Source organism: Carassius auratus, chromosome 5 (assembly GCF_003368295.1).
Source record: "Carassius auratus strain Wakin chromosome 5, ASM336829v1, whole genome shotgun sequence".
Lineage (NCBI taxonomy): Eukaryota > Metazoa > Chordata > Actinopteri > Cypriniformes > Cyprinidae > Carassius > Carassius auratus.
The window spans coordinates 16,616,993-16,633,529 of record NC_039247.1 but is presented as its reverse complement, the minus strand read 5'-3'; the positions used below and the strand labels follow the sequence as shown (position 1 = coordinate 16,633,529).

The window sequence follows — 16,537 nt, the reverse complement described above, 5'->3', positions numbered from 1 at the left end:
CTTTTGCAATGATTAAAAACATTATCTACAGTATAACATTTAACAGATTGTTGGAAAGTAAAAAATGTAATATAGTTGGGCTGTCATGTCATGACCCACTAACCCCTGTGAGCATTTTTAGAGATCCCTGGTTGAACATCCTGGGTGTAATGGAATCCTGAACCCATGTAATTTACACCAGTGACACACATATATTTGTTGTGTGTGTTTTCAAAACCGGCTGTATCTCAAAACATACTGAGCTGCCTATATAGACAGCATTTGTGGGCATCGTGCACCTGGAATATTTTTAACAAGAATGCACCTAGTGAATGTTGTCTACAAAGGCATTTGGGTAGGTTTTAAGACACAGCCAGAGCATGACAACAGATTAACAGTCCTCCTAATGGACAGTAAGCCAAAGCAAAGAAATTACCTACATTTTTTTTTTTTTTTTTGAAGAATGTTACAATGTTTGGCATTAATCATTACTGATTAACTTAATTTCTATTCATTTTTGTGTTTTCTATCTATTTCATTTCAGTGAAGAACGACTGAGAGGGGTTGAAAAAGTGCGATGCACAGTAGGTTATCAAGTTGTCACTGGCACCAAAATTTAAGGCAACAATTAAAATGAATGATTTATTCTGTTTTATTATGTAGCAATGTTTCACGGCGAACTAATGAGAGCTTTCAATCTTCACAGTTCTTTCTCGAACACTAAAACAGTAAAACATATACTAAATACAGACAACAAAACATTGCACAATATTTAAAACAAAGTTTTTTTTTTTTTTTTGACGTACCTTTGATGTGATTTCGCCTTGTGAATCTTCCGGATTACGCGCGTGAGTAAAGTGTTCACTGCCCTTCTACTTACTAAAGTTTACGGTTTTGTGTTCTTCTTCCATAAAGATAAAATAAAAAACATGTTAGCAATTGAGCTGGGACAGCCCAAAACTCTTAGGAGGGACAGCAGATGCAGAACAACAGTTCTGAGATCCTTTAAGACGGGCTTCGGTTCAGAGTCTCCTCCAAACCAAACAGACCAGACGAAGTGTGCTCGTGTGGTGCTGATGCAAGTTTTCTGTCTCGCCCTTTTGCTTCTGTCACGCCTTTGAAAAGAGATTGGTACAATTATCTCTCTGCTTTGCCACAACCATGAAGGAATGCAGTTCGGGATGTCCAGATATAGCAACGTTTACCACAGACCCCCAAGAACGACCAAACAAAGCAGGGCACAGCTGGTTTGGGAGTAAAATGAATCGCGCGAATCAAAAAGTCGCTGTGAATCATGTGAGACCATCAGCGCGATAACAGGGAGTGTTAACTTTTTTATTATGCAGTCCACAAATGTGCCCAAGTTGTCTATGGATGGCCAAAAAACTACACGCTTGCGATTCCTTTGTCTCCCCTAACCCATCCTCCCCTTTAACATGTGAGCTGCCGCTGTCTGTCACTGTCGCGTGCTCACCGTGTCGCCTCGAGACGCCTTTTGCTCCTAATACCCGACTCTGTGTCGCTCTGGCTGCTGTCGTATGCTGTCTACTTACTGTCCTGTCAAGTCCAATGACGAACGCCAGTGCCTATTAACAGCGTGACGACACTGACGCTGACACTACAGCGACACTCCCATCCATTCATAAAGTGGAGCGCGAACGATTCTGTCTCCAGCTCGCGCGGACAGTCCACGGCGCGTGTTGGGTAAGAACGCTGAAATTTAGCTCAAAGGTTGAAATTGCGCAAATGATGGAGTGGGACGAGTGTGCAAGCCGTTGTGTTTGCTAACATGGCCAATAGTGTGTTCTAAACATAGACGAAATATATTTATTATATTTAATGTAGAAATTTAGCTATGAGCTAATGTGGGTTCACAATATCTGTGATTAAGTAGGCCTAAATTCTATTAATAACACATAAGGTAAACACTGCAGTTAATTTATTTCCATTAGTGACTTTCTCTCAAGGAATACATGATGACAGTTTACAGTGCCAGAACAAAATAAATTAAAGGAATGTAAATATTTTAAATCTAAATATAACTGTTGTTATGAAAATATGAAAATGAGGATAAACTAAATATTACAAAATATTTGTAATTTTACTCTATTTTAATTGTTACTCTAAGTTTATTTATTTTACTTGTGGGTTTTATTTTTGAATAGTGATGGTTTAACTTAACGTAATACACATAAAGTAATAATAATAATAATAATAATAATAATAATAATAATAATAATGATATAAAGAAATTAATAAAGAATTATTTTCTAGAGCACCTTTTAAGAAGCTTCTCAAAGCACTTAGCTTTAAGAGTATAGCTTCATGTAATATTGCAACAGGAATACAGTATAAACAAAAGAGCCCAGGAAGATAAAATAAACAGAAACAGCAATGATTATCACAATCAACAATATGCTTGCTTAAAAAAATAAAAAAATAAATGGTTTTGAAAATGGCTAGTGACTGTGCTTCCCAAATTTCAGCTGGAAGTAGGTTCCACAACCTGGAAGCATATACAGAAAAAGCTCTGTCACTCATGGAAAGTAACCTTGTTTGAGGGACAACCAACAGACCCTGCTGAGAAGAGCGAAGACTTTGATTTGGAGTATAAGTAATTAAAATTCGAGATAAATTTCCTGGGGCCAGACTGCGGAGACCGTGGCATTTCAGTAGCTTGCAACACTTCCCAATTCAGTCTGCTGACTAGTCACAGTGTCTCCTATCATTCAGCAAAGGAGAGGCATGTTCTATTATACAAATGTTTTGCAACAAATCACATTTTCTACAGAAAACAGAGATCACTACCTGCTTTTGAATATACTGACAGGGATATTTATGAGTAGCTGTCACTTTGTTATCTTTCACACAAAGTTTAGCATTTTACTAAACAAGTACTGACATACCCACAGGGGACACACTCACCGGTGAGCATGTTAAACGAGCTTCAACTGTGCAGTTGGTTCACCTCTGCTGGACCCGTCAGAGCGCTTCACATATGGCCTACATCAGTGACATGCATGCAGCTCCATCTCATTTCAAATGCACCTGGGGCACATTCAGCAGGGTTTGTTGTTCTAGAACATTTCAGCAAATTTCAGAGAAAAGAATCCCACATGTGATTTGAGACTGATCCATTCTGAAGCAAAACTTAAACTTAAATAAACACTCTTGGGAAAATATTTTCCTGTCAATATTAAAATGTTAAACTGGCCTGAATGAACAACAATATAAATTAAAAATAAATAAATAAAACATTTAAATCATTTTTTTTAAATCAATTCAATCCAAAAATGTGTACTAAAAGATTTGTTATACATAAATAAATATATGAAATATATATTGTATGTCATCACACTGACAAAGCAAGATTTTTCCTTCTGTTTGCAAAACAGAACACTGTTCCATAACAAATGATCATTAGGTGATGCTGTTTACTGTTCGTTGAACTTAGAACTTTCTGAGAATTTACCTGATATTCCGTCTTGTTCTTAAGTATCGTCTGTTGAGTTTTTAGGCTGAATGACAAGTGAACAGTGTGGCAAAATACATGTCAGGCGATCCAAGTTTAATACCCATTTATTATTAGTTTGGACAGATATTTGTGAATTGCAAAATTGGATTTAAAGAAATGGTATGAGCTCTTTACTTTAAAAATGAACAACATAATATTTTGAGTAGTTTTTAAGGCTTAATTTATTTAATGGAATCTACCTGAATAAATCATGTAAAATCTACTAAATTATTTAATCTATGACACAATGACTTTAATAATATTAGTGAAATGTGTTCATTTATTTAAAATTGATTCTCAGAAGTTTATTTTGAGTAAGGCCAGTTTGTATACAACTTTGAGTTCTTTTGTACAATAAAAGACTTTACAGCTGATTAAACAAAGCATTTGCCTCATAGTGGTAGTACATGCAGTTATCCATAACCATAAGCTCCACTCTTCTGGACAATGGTAACAATAGAAACTTCAATGTAACAGAAACTCTTTCAAATGTCAAACATAACTGAACATTAAACATTAATAGATATTTCCTTTTACTCAAAAACACATAAAGTAACACTTAATTTCAATATTTACTCTCCATATCCAGCCATATGCAAAGCATGCTGGGAACTAACAATCACCACCAAAATAAAACTGCAAAACTGAGCTTAAAATAAGCACATAGCTATAATAATTTACTTTATTATTATTATTATTATTATTATTATTATTATTATTTATGTATTTTATTATTTATTATTATTTTAGTTTAATCAGTTCTTCAGTTCAAGACTCAAAACTGTTCAAGTTTCCTAAAAACGTAATATCTTGGTTTTATTAGTTCTCAATATTTTCTGTACAACACTGAACTACGATTTCTTTTATAAAATATACACTATTTTTAATTGTCACCTCATTTTTTTGGTAGCACTTTATTTTACAGTCCTGTTCCTCATGTACAGTATACTATGTACTTATTATAGTAATTACAATAACTATGTAATAACGAGGTACTAACCCTGAACCTACCCCTAAACCTAACCCTACCCCATGAAGTTACCTTGTATTACCAGAACTTTCTTAGATAAATACACTATCTAAGTACACTATAAGTACATGTTAGTACACGGACTGTAAAATAAAGTGCAACCATTTTTTTTTAATGAAAGTTATCCAGGGAACTATTCTTAGTTGGTTCAAATCATAATTAACAAATAGCTGTTTCTCTGTTAGACTGAGTAATTTTTCTTGATCGCCTGCTAAACTTTCCTGTGGAGAGCTCTATTGCACCCATTCTTTTTTCTTTTCATGTCTTTGGACTCTATTTTCAGAAAGCATGGTGTATCATTTCACTGCTATGCAGATGATACCCAAATTTATTTACCGCTAAAACTAAATAAACATGTTGCTCTTGGATTCTCTCTTTGCATGCCTTGATGAAGTCAAAACTTGGTTCTCTTAATTTTTCATTTTTCCTTTTTGAATAAATCAAAACCGAGGTTATAGTTTTTGGCCCCAGTAAAAATTCAGGGAACAAAATATTGATCTGGACTACCTTGCTCCATTTACTACTTCCTGCATCAAGAACTTCTCGGAGCAGAGTCTCAAATTTGCTTAACAATAAATGTGGTTATTAGTTCTTGTTTTTTTTTTTCAGCTACGTCTTCTCTCCAAAATTAAATCTTTTCTCTCTGAGAAAACTTTAGAGATTGCTATCCATGCACTCATTACTTCTCGCTTGGACTACTGCAACTCCCTTTACCTCAGCATTTCTAATCATCCATAGCTCGTCTCCAATTACGTAGTACAAAACGCTGCTGCTAAATTCCTCAAAGGACCGAATAAATTTGACCACATTATTCCAATATTGAAATCATTGCATTGGTTACCAGTGCTTCTTAGAACTGAGTTTAAAATTCTTCTTCATGTTTTTAATAAACATGTTAGAATTAGAAATAATTCTTCATTTCTATAAATAATCTGGCCCCAAGCTATATATCTGATCAACTTTATCCATACAACCCCTTCACGAAATCTTAGGTCTGGTGACCAAAGACCTCTCTCTGTCCCCAGATCATGGTTAAAGCAAGTGTAAAGAATACACTTCCAGACTATATCAGATCAGCACAGTCTTTAACTGTTTTTAAATCATCTCTAAAAACCTATTTCTTCTCTTTGGCTTCCAGTTCTTTGTGAGTTTATGATATGAATCTGTGGGTTGCTCTGTGTTCTGTGTTTGTGTTTGTTCAGCACTTTGATCAGCCTTGCTTGCTGTTTTTAAATGTGCTATATAACAAACTTGAAACTTTATATATTTTGGTAACACAGACTCAAGTCAGTCAAGTCACCTTTATTTATTTATGCCAAAGCAGCTTTACAGTGTTAAAAAGGAAAATAATTTTTCATTATTTTAGTGACGCCAACATGCAGCTCAGTTCATTTACATTCAATAGTGTCAACAATAATGTCAAATATTAAGTGTCCTCAACTAAGCAAGTCAAAAGGCAACAGTGGCAAGGAACCCAAACTCCATCGCATGACAGAAATAGAGAAAATCCTTGGGAGAAACCACGTTTAGTCGGGGGGTCAGTTCTCCTCGGCCAGATGAACCAACATGGTGTGTTAAGTTTGAGACTAGGGCTTGCATGATTCTCGTGGTCTTTGCTGAGGATTTGTGCTGATGACTTTTCTAGTTGAAGAGGTATTTATAATGTATTTATGTAATAAATAAATGTATCAGTGTAATTTTCCAAATTTGAAGTTCAGGATATTTTGACCCGCTGCTTTATGCTTGCTGTGAACGAAGTCAGAATGAACGTACTGTATATAGACTAAGAGGTATTTTCAGGTGGGGTTATTTAAAATACCAGTCTGTGTCCAAACTAAATGACCCAGTTTATTTAACCTTGTGGCAACTGGCGTTTTCACCAGAGTTTTCAGACATCCTGGGATCTGCTCCAAGAAAAAAGCTCCCTCATGCTTGCCACTCTGTTCCACAAACTGCCGTCTGAAGTAGGCCAGGAGGATGTGTCCAGACTCGTCCCTCTAAGTTAACATATGAAGTGTCCCCGAAGCATTTGCAAAATCTGTTTTCATCTTATCATCTAGAAATAATTGAGTATTGTACCTGATTCATACGTTCCACACAATCAAGTGACACTTTTGGTATTTCTAAATCTAGATTTTGGTGTAAATACAGCAGTGTACCAAACCTGATATATTTTGTTTACCAAGATTAAATTATATTAGAGAAAAAATAAATATCTGAAGTAGCTGAAAATCATAAGTCATGAGATATAAAGGTGAAAACCATAAATACAACACCCTTCAGTGATTCTATAATAATGTTTTTGCTGCTAGTCAATTTTTGAGTAATTTAAGTATGAATAAATATATGAATTACGCATTTATAACATGTGAGTTAAAAATGGCTCACTATTTGTGAGGTATTGCATTAAAACAACCCTTTTTATGCATTTAGAACTGCTTATCAATTATTTATAATGCATTTGTAAGTAAGTTATTAGTCATTTATGAACACCTTTGTTAACCCTTTACAAAGGGAACCTTAATGTAAAGTATTACATATATTTCATAAACAATTATGGAAAAACGAACAATGTACTCATCATTCTAAATACATGAGTGCACTTTTTGCAACTTGTAAAATAGTTTGTATTGAGTCTTTTCTGTGTATAGGCAGCCTACCAGCCTACAATACAACAACAAGCTGTTGCTTATTCCCTTATTCCAAAGTGTCTTTCCCAGTAGTTTTTTTGCTCAGGCTTCTACCCGAAACTATTGATGTATACTATGTACCCGTGGGCACAATGGGGAATAAAGGTGGCTTCAGTGCAGTCCATGCCTCCCCGGGGGGGTAAAGTGCTGATCATTGGGTTGGAAAGACCTTGTGTAGACTGATTCTAACTGAGCCAATGATGGCCAAAGCCATAGACACATGAAAGACTAGAGGTTATGCCTGGCCAGATCAATTTCTCTCAGCAACTAACTCTCCATGTCCCTGGCACTGAACAGACAGAGCCCACAATGGCTTGTTTTCTGTGGTATAGAGCCGTGCCATTCTCTTCACTGATCCACTTTACAAAAGCCCATTACAGAGGTGCCAACTGAGCTTGAACAATCACCCACAAAAGCTGTTATTTACATAGATTCTGTCCCCAGTCTCAACCCATCTGCCCAAATAAAAAATTGTCCAGTGGCAGACTAGTTGAGCTCTTCTCACTCTACGAGGCAATATCTTTGAGTTGTAAACACATGGAAGCTTTTTTAAGTAAGGATAAAAGAGCTAACAAATAATTAGAAATAAGTTTGTACATTTCATGAGAAAAATTATAAACATTTTAATAAAGAGTTATGATAATTTATAGAATTTATAGTCCGACTATAAAATGTTAAGATTTTATTTCTGTTGTATTTCTATGTCCAGAGAGTCGAAAAAGCATTTCACTGTACAAATCATATTATTTATGGTTGTGTGTGTGTGCATGTGTTTGTGTATATATGTGTTACAAATTTGAATTTGAACAATTCATTGACGAGACAAAATAAACAAATTCAAATTGCAATAAATGTTGAGGTACATATGGATTGAATTGAAAAGGTGGCCAGAAACCTTTCTTCAAAAACAAGATGAAATCAAAATGAAAATCAAAAAGTCAAAATGAAGTAAATCTGTTTGTTCACTTCTAAAATAAACATTCTTAATTTAAAATGGCCTTAATAGATTTTATCTGGGGAAAACTGTGTCACTAAAGCCCATCACAGTTGGATAGCAGGTGTTACTTAGAGTTGAACTGAGCTACTGAGAATTGAGGTTTTGCAGGAAGCCCATCCACACACCTGCGCTCAGCCAGCCCCCCTCACGCTCTACCCGCGTTTCTATAAGATCAGCATGAGACGGTCTGATCTGGGCTGGGCTGCATAGCCCAACTGTACCTGCCACATGCCCATCCTCAGCTTGGCTCTCCACTGAGCTATGAATAGAAACTTAGCGAACGAGAGATAAGCAGTAGGCTTTGGCACATGCCACACTCCTAGCAGCACTTTTGGGTCGCCATGGAAACAGGAACAAGTACAGCTAACACTGCCCCAACATCTACCTATCATGCCCACTCAAGATCATTAACATTGCACGTTTATTTCCTAACCTCCATGACAGGTGAGAGTCTTCTTCTGAAATTTGAGGGTCAGTGGAATAAAATGCTGGGTCAGCATTTTATTAATATACCTCAGGCGAAAAACCTTCAGCTACATTTCTGTGAGAATTTCCTCAAATTGCTTCTCACGGATTATGAATGCATCCACTCAGGTGTACAATGCTTGGTAAGATGAGTTTAAATATAAAACAGTATGTTGCCATGTAAGCAATATCATATTCCAGACTGTTGGCCTGCATGAACCACATTCACATTTGCAGGTATGATGCGGAAGTAAACTTTAGCACTGTAAACATCTGTAGAAGAAGCCTACATGATTCCCATTTGCTTCTATAACAAAAGAAACAATTTCTAAGAAGTGAAACGTTGACTGCAGTCATTTCACAAGCGGCTGAATTAAAAATGCCGATGTGACAAATATTGTTATAAATGTGCATTACGTAAGGGCAAGGGAAAGACATGACAGGAACTATAACAAAAAGTTCCTTAACTGGGGAAGTCATGGCCTAGTGGTTAGAGAGTTTGACTCCTAACCCTAAGGTTATGGGTTTACGTCTCAGGCTGGCAATACCACGACTGAAGTGACCTTGAGCAAGGAACTGAACCCTCAACTGTTTCCTGGGTGCTGTGGCATAAATGGCTGCCCACTGCTCTGGGTGTCAGTGAAAGTAGTAATAAATGACATGTCATTAGAGTCTTCCTTTGTTGACACTTTCATTTCCAAACTAAGCTCAAGCAGAATCAACTATTTTGCATCTCCAAGCAAAACAGCAGGCCTGTCCATAAACCCGCACTTACGGTCTTTGCATTTGACCCCTTGTCTGCTTGCATGACACATTTCCTGTATGTGGCTAAAGTGTTCATATTCCCTTTATTTGGATCAAGTATTAGCTACCGATTTTTAATCATGTGAGTTTCTGATTATAGTGCATGATGGGATACGCTTATCCTCGAATACTACTCAGAATCAGAATCAGCGTTATTTGCCAGGTGTGCGCAAATGCATGAGGAATTTGTTGTCTTTTTTTTTTAAGGTGCTCCTGATACATACAAACATACATGCTTACATATACATCTGACATGAAAACAAAAAACAAAAATAAATGTTGCAAGACCTAGCAATAAATCATGTGAAAGAATCTGGAGCAGTATATTGATTTATGTACAGATTTATGCATTTTTACTCTATATAGAACTGTACTACTTCTCGAATACTAAACAGTGAAAATGACTAAATATAAGCACCCATTTTCAGTCAAAGCTGAGGACCAGAACTAACTGTTTTATTATACTTATAATTATTACATTTAAGCAAAAGCAAAGCATTGTATTTTCAAATGAAGTCTGAGCAAAATGTCTGATGACTATTCACTAATCACTGGTAGAATCTACTGCAGCATAACTCAGAGTAACGGTCTACTATTAAAGACCACCTTCTGCACTTCTTCTTATCAAAGGCAAACCTGAGATGTTTGCACTTCATTTGACCATTTTCATTTACTGTCTATCCTCATAACTGTCTGGAAAGACTAAATGAACAGACTGTAATATTTGTCTTTCTGCTCTATTTAGATGTCAGCATTGGTTCACCTCTGATCACGCTGTCCAGGCCAGAGTGCCCATCTGGAGCCCACACGGTCCATCAACCCAGTCTCCTATATAAACCTGTTCAAGAGGTGAATTGACCTATTGGTAGGCTCCACCCCCCTTAATTACTGTTGCTAAATTGAACAAACAAAAAGAGTTGATAACCATCTTACAATGACAGATTGCAGCGTGAAAACCTTGTTAAATTTTGGACAAAGAAGAACCACCTCTCATAGAGGAGTGTTCAAGTGGGACTTGAAAGATTTTAAAATAAATATGGTGGGTACAAAGATTAATTAGGAAGCGAGGCTTTACAGATCACAATGCAAGTGGGTGAAAGCTCATGTTACTGTTGTCATGATCGCAGATGACAACATCCAGGATCAACACCGTTCATGTACTGCAGGGTAAGGTTAAACTAATTTACATTTAACCGGTTTAATATGGAGAGGCTGCTGCTACCAAAGATGAACAATCATGCACTAGTCTTCCACAGAAGTGGCACCATCTTCTCAGGCATCAGAGTTACAAGTACCACAGGCATGTCATTTTACCATTTTTGTAGCATAAACCCCATCAAACCGATAAGGGGTTCAGATCTTCCAATGTTTCTCTATGGCGCTGAAACCTAAAGATGTCCGAGTTTCGGTCCCTGTGCAACTGATACTCAACTGCCATTGGCTCATCTGCATTCAAGGGGAGTGGCTAACCAATAGGTCAGTTCCCTGTATGGGTGTTCTATTTCCAGGGCATGCCGATGTCACGGCCTCTAGGATCTTGTGACTGTGGTGTCTGGAATAGAGAACACTGACTGTTAATATGCTAAAGTAAAAATCTGACTTCATGTGTATCATGTTTTGTGTAGTAATTTGGATGGGAAAACAGACTGTAGTACAAATCTTGGGTCTTTTGGGTTATAGTTGGGCTGAGAGGATTGGGGTCAGGTTTGCGTTTGAGTTTGCTTGTATTTATGACTAGGTAAAATTTCTGCTCAGCACAGCAAATTTAGTTCCTTTCAGAGGGCAAAGGCCAGTGTGTCAAGAGTGTAGTGGGTTTCCTTGAGTGACAGCACAGCTGGAGCATGCAAACACACACATACACACGTACACACTCAGAAGAAAATAAGAAAACAGTACTCCCATGATTACTCATGGTAATTCTATATTATGTAATTGATATGTCTCTGTTATGGCCTGCAGCCAGTTCATTGGAGCAATTATTGTTTTAAATGTTTTTAATATGCTTCTACATGGGCTAATTTTAAATCTAAATCCTTTGAGGCAAATATTGCACTACATTGTTATATATTTAGCCAGCGAGTGAATGTTTGCACAAGCAGACTGATAATAATAATAAAAAGAAACTCTTTGCACACACTACTGAGACAAGAAAATGTTGCTTACATTGCAATGTCAAAGTCCTGTTCCCCGATTAAACAAATACTAACACTGCATTTTGGACAAATTCAGAGTCAACTAAAACTAATGTCTACAACATCATGGCATTGAAGTCTGTTATGGATGAATTCATGCAACTGCTCTAGATCTAAATCTTAAGTGTGTGTGTTTGAGTGCACCATGTAATCACAGGTTTCCCATGTGATACAGATCAAAACATATTGACTTCAAAACTTGACATATGATACCAGGTCCGAACACTCTGTGAAAAACTTACCAGGAACTCCCTGGAAAGACCTTGCTGCTCTGCAAACATTATCAGTTGACATAATCATGAAACAGTTATATAACTAAATATCTGACTAAAGCAAGTTCAAAGGGTGGAGTGTTGGATTCAAGCCTGAAAACAAACTTTGCATTTTGCTTGAACTAAAAAGCCTTGTGGAAAGATATTTCATCAGCTTAAAAATTGGTATGTTAATAAACAAAAGTGCACACCATTGAACCCATTGTACTTCTAACCCCCACAGCATTAATAATGCTACTACCCTGACTATAAGGTCTGTTCGGCATTGTATTTTGTCAACAAATATGGAAAAGAGTAAGAGAGCAATTGGATCTCCAGTAGGTTAGAGCAAATAAGATTTAAAAGTGTTTGAAAATTGCCCATGATTGTTTGAAAATACAACAATTTATGGCGTTTTACAACTATTTTCTGTTTTGGTGATTGATATCATGATTAGGTTCAGAGGAGGATGATGAAAAAAGTTCAAACAGATGTCCACAAACAAAACATCCGTTAATAAAAATAAACTCAAGTGATCCAAATACGAGAAGACAATGTAACAGAATATCAACACACAAACAGATGCCAAATGAATGAAAAGAAGGAACTTAAATACACAGGGAGATAGAACTCAAATGATGAACAGGTGATGACTCATTAATCAGAAACCATAGTAACAAGGAGTGGGAAACTAGTATCAGTATTTCTAGTACTATACTTGTGTATTTCTTTTTTCAAATGCAACCGGTTCTGAATAAGAACCCGTTCTCATTTCCCAACCTATATTGTGAAACTATTTGAACGGTTATTGTACACACACATATACATGTCCATACATAACCTGGAAACAAAGGAAAACAGGTAATAGATAGAAACAAATGAAAACAAAAATAAAACAGGCAATTCGTGAAAACTGATTTGCATGAATTCTTACAATCTTATTCTTAGGTTTTTGTATGATCTGCTTACTGACAGTTAAGTTTAGGGGAGGACCTTTTTTTGTATTAATCGTATGTTTCCATACAAATCCGTTGTACAAAAATAGTCACCTTTTCTCATGTGATTGGGTTGGAAAATACAAAGTAGCATACCGAAGATCCAGCTGGACCTGATTGTAAAATACACCACACCTGTATTTCTTTTTTCAAATGCAACCGGTTCTGAATAAGAACCCGTTCTCATTTCCCAACCTTTATTGTGAAACTATTTGAACTGATATTGCACACACACACATACATGTCCATACATAACCTATAGACCATATTTTGACTCTCTTTCACACACACACACACACACACACACACACACACACTGAGAGAGATCTAGTTTCTAGAGAGAGACACTTTTATAAACACTACACGCTCATTTTCTGGGGCCAGTGTGTTAATTTCATGATTAAGTCCCGCTTCACACATATAAAGAAGTAGTGCTATGCTCCCGCTAACGTGTTGATCTCTGATCACTCTGCTGCTCACTCCTCTGTGCCAAACTCACACCCTTGTGCCCTATCCTGCTGTGTCATTTGATTACACGTGGCTCAGGACATTCGTGTGTGATAATTGAGGTGCAAATCCAGACTGATGACAATAAACACACTTGATCTTTATACACAATTACCTATTTAATGCAGCTTTGCAATAAACCAGTGAGTACTGCTCCATGCTTGTCTGTAGCTGAGCTATTTTATGGTGTTCAGAAGAAATATAGACATTTGGAATATTAGCATGCATGACAGTGTAGCTTGTTTTTAGAGGATTAAAGGTTTTTCTACTAATGCAAGTAATGTATTTTAGGTGATTCTATAATCTAAGTACTAGCAGAAAACAAATAGATCTAACTTCTGCCATTTTGAAATCTGTTCTGACCATCAAAGTCGACTCCAACGGCCTCTCAATGCCTGGCAACGCTACCATTTCATTACAACTTGCATGTTTATTTAACAGTATAACACTAAAACCTGGATGTTTCTTAAGCCAGCCAATTAATATTAGCAACAGTGGGAAGAGGGGAATGCTGAGGATTGGAAATGTGGAATATTCACTGTCTGCCTGGATTTCGCAGATACAGTACTAACTATAGATATCTGTTTCATTATAATAAAAGGCCACATTAAGGGTTATTTTATTACTTTGGTTATTTTTGGTTATTATTTATCTTTCCAGGGATCTCCACTGAGTTTATAACCCTCCTCTTTAGTCAGTGGTTCTCAACCTTGTTGACTAAACAATGGCTAAATAGCAAATGCAACATGATATTATGTATATAATGGATGAAGTGTGACTTAAACCTCCAAAAGTGTTCAAATACTTTTTGGGGTCCCAGTGGAAAGCAAGAAGGAGTCATCACCACAGTAGCCTCAAGAAAAAAAGTTATACAAAACCTAAGGTATATCTTTGTATCTTTTGAAAGGGTACCACCCGACTTACAGTTTTGTAATGTTTTTTTTTATAAGACATTCAGTGTGACAGTCAGTTAATGACAAATTCATGAGGAGATTATATTGAAACTGATTTGAGAGTTTTTTGTCACAATATTATAGTTATCTTTTTCAGATTATCAATTATTTATTGCCACATGTCTTGTTTGTAACAATAGAATAGAAAGTTAGAATAAGAGGCAGAGTTGAGTTGCAGTGCCCCATGGGTAGGACACACCGATGTTTAAAACAGCTCACTCTCCATTTCCTGTTCTCACAGCACCCAGCGGAGGAGATAAGCGCAGCTGTTGGAGCGGGTGGAGTGTGCACACGTCTCACTCTCGAGATGACCAGATGAATCATCAGCATGGTGTCAACCTCTTTCTCAGTCCGCTTTCTTTTCCTCCATGTCTCCAGCCAATCTCTCTCATCCAGTATCTGTCTGTGTGTCTGATCTCACTTCCTCCTCCTGCTGATTCCAGTCTATTTATATGAACTGTTTTCAGGAGACACTTTTCCCTAATTTCCTCTTTGCGTCTGTTTTTTTCCTCAGCTCCAGACTGGTGAGGAATTATTTGTCAATCCCTGTGTGACAAAGCTTTCCCAGCAGGCTCAACGCTGAGGCCGATAGATTTTGGAAAGCCTTGAGAGGGGCAACGAGTGCCACGTGTTGCACCCAGACATCTCCAAATTAATCATTCACATTAATGGGATGCATCGGGCAGATTTTGTTTGCTGAACATCAAAGCAGGGTCACTGGGTTTGGTGATTGCTAAAAATATGATGACAAATAGGCAGGATAGAAAGTGAATAAACTCATGTTTTATATGGACACATTATTGTGCACAATTCAATGCCAGTTCGATCTCTTCTTCATGAATAAAAATGTATGTGCATCTGCAGAGTTTTATAATTGTGGTCATTTGCGTCTGTGCTGTCCTCGAAACCCTCTCCCCATCACATTTACATGAATGAACATGTAAAATCTTGCCTCAAAACATATTCCATTCAGCCTAATGAGCCTGTTATAGTCTCTATTGGCTTTTATAATAACAAGTATGGAAGCCAGAACAAACAAACAACTAATGCATGTTTAATTCCCATAGCTAATTAGACCCTTTTCTTTTGTATTGTGATGTACATTTGAGTGAATGAAGACAAATGTAGGCTGGGACTTGTTGTATTTTTTCCATTGGTTGTTGATTGTAAGAAAGGAGTGGAGTTTAGCAGGACTGAATGATTGAAGAAATCCTGCATATGGTACCAGAAATAAGTGTTGTTTTCATGGGACAATCCAACTATGACATTGAAAAGAAAAGAAACGAAACACATGCATGGATCAGGGTTATTTACTAAAACTAAAACCATTAAGAATCTTTCTGTTATTTAAATAAAGATTTACTGAAATAATATTTAAAAAAAAACTTTACTTAAAATAACTACAAACATAACTGAAATAATACAAATTATAGACATTAAAAAAACAATGACTAATAAAAATGGCAAAAACAAAACTATAATAGTACCTTGATGCACTGACATGCATGAGTGAATCATTCACAATAAAGTTAATGCATATAGAAAATAGGGGGGATTTTAATTTCATCCTGACTTTCACATTCTTAAAATACATTTTAACATTTTAATTTCAAACAGTGTATATACATGTATCCAAAGAGACCCGTTTTAAACTTCTGCTTAAGTGAAATCAGCATCTTGTGTCCTCTGAAACTGCATCGTGCCATGCTGACTGCAAACACTGAGACTCTCCAGAGGCCACAGATCTGATGTGTCTGGAGAGCACTATTGAATTTTACATGGCCTGTAGACCAGCCATAGTTTTTATTTTCCACAGATCCCACTAAACACACTGACCTTAAACACATATTGCTCACTGTGCTCCTGTGCTGCATGGCAGTGTTGCATAATTCCATTAAACGCACAGCCAGTGGAGGTCTTATTGACGCTCTCTGGACTCCCTCCGTCTCTGGTGGTCATCTGTCTGCTCTCTACCCATTAGATCTGTCCCTGTGTCATCGATATTCACCCTCTCTTCATATAAGATATGGGGCACACTCAGTGTCATCCATAGGACAAAGTTAAAAGTCTTACATAAGAGACATTATCAACAACAAGCTGAAATGGGAGGTCATGTGTGGATAATATGAGGGAACAACAGAATTATGATATAAATATTAT

General features: G+C 36.7%; 1 long non-coding RNA gene across 2 annotated transcripts; it reads left to right on the top strand.

Annotated features, from left to right (window-relative positions):
• The first annotated feature begins 235 nt into the window (after positions 1–235).
• Positions 236–15,460, top strand: LOC113078687 (uncharacterized). Of its 2 annotated transcripts, XR_003281594.1 has the most exons (4): positions 236–334; positions 524–563; positions 10,225–10,344; positions 14,619–15,460. It is a non-coding gene; the product is annotated as an uncharacterized LOC113078687 (long non-coding RNA). The 2 variants fall into 2 exon arrangements; XR_003281595.1 differs by lacking the exons at positions 236–334; positions 524–563 and adding an exon at positions 1,247–1,683.
• The last annotated feature ends 1,077 nt before the right edge of the window (positions 15,461–16,537 follow it).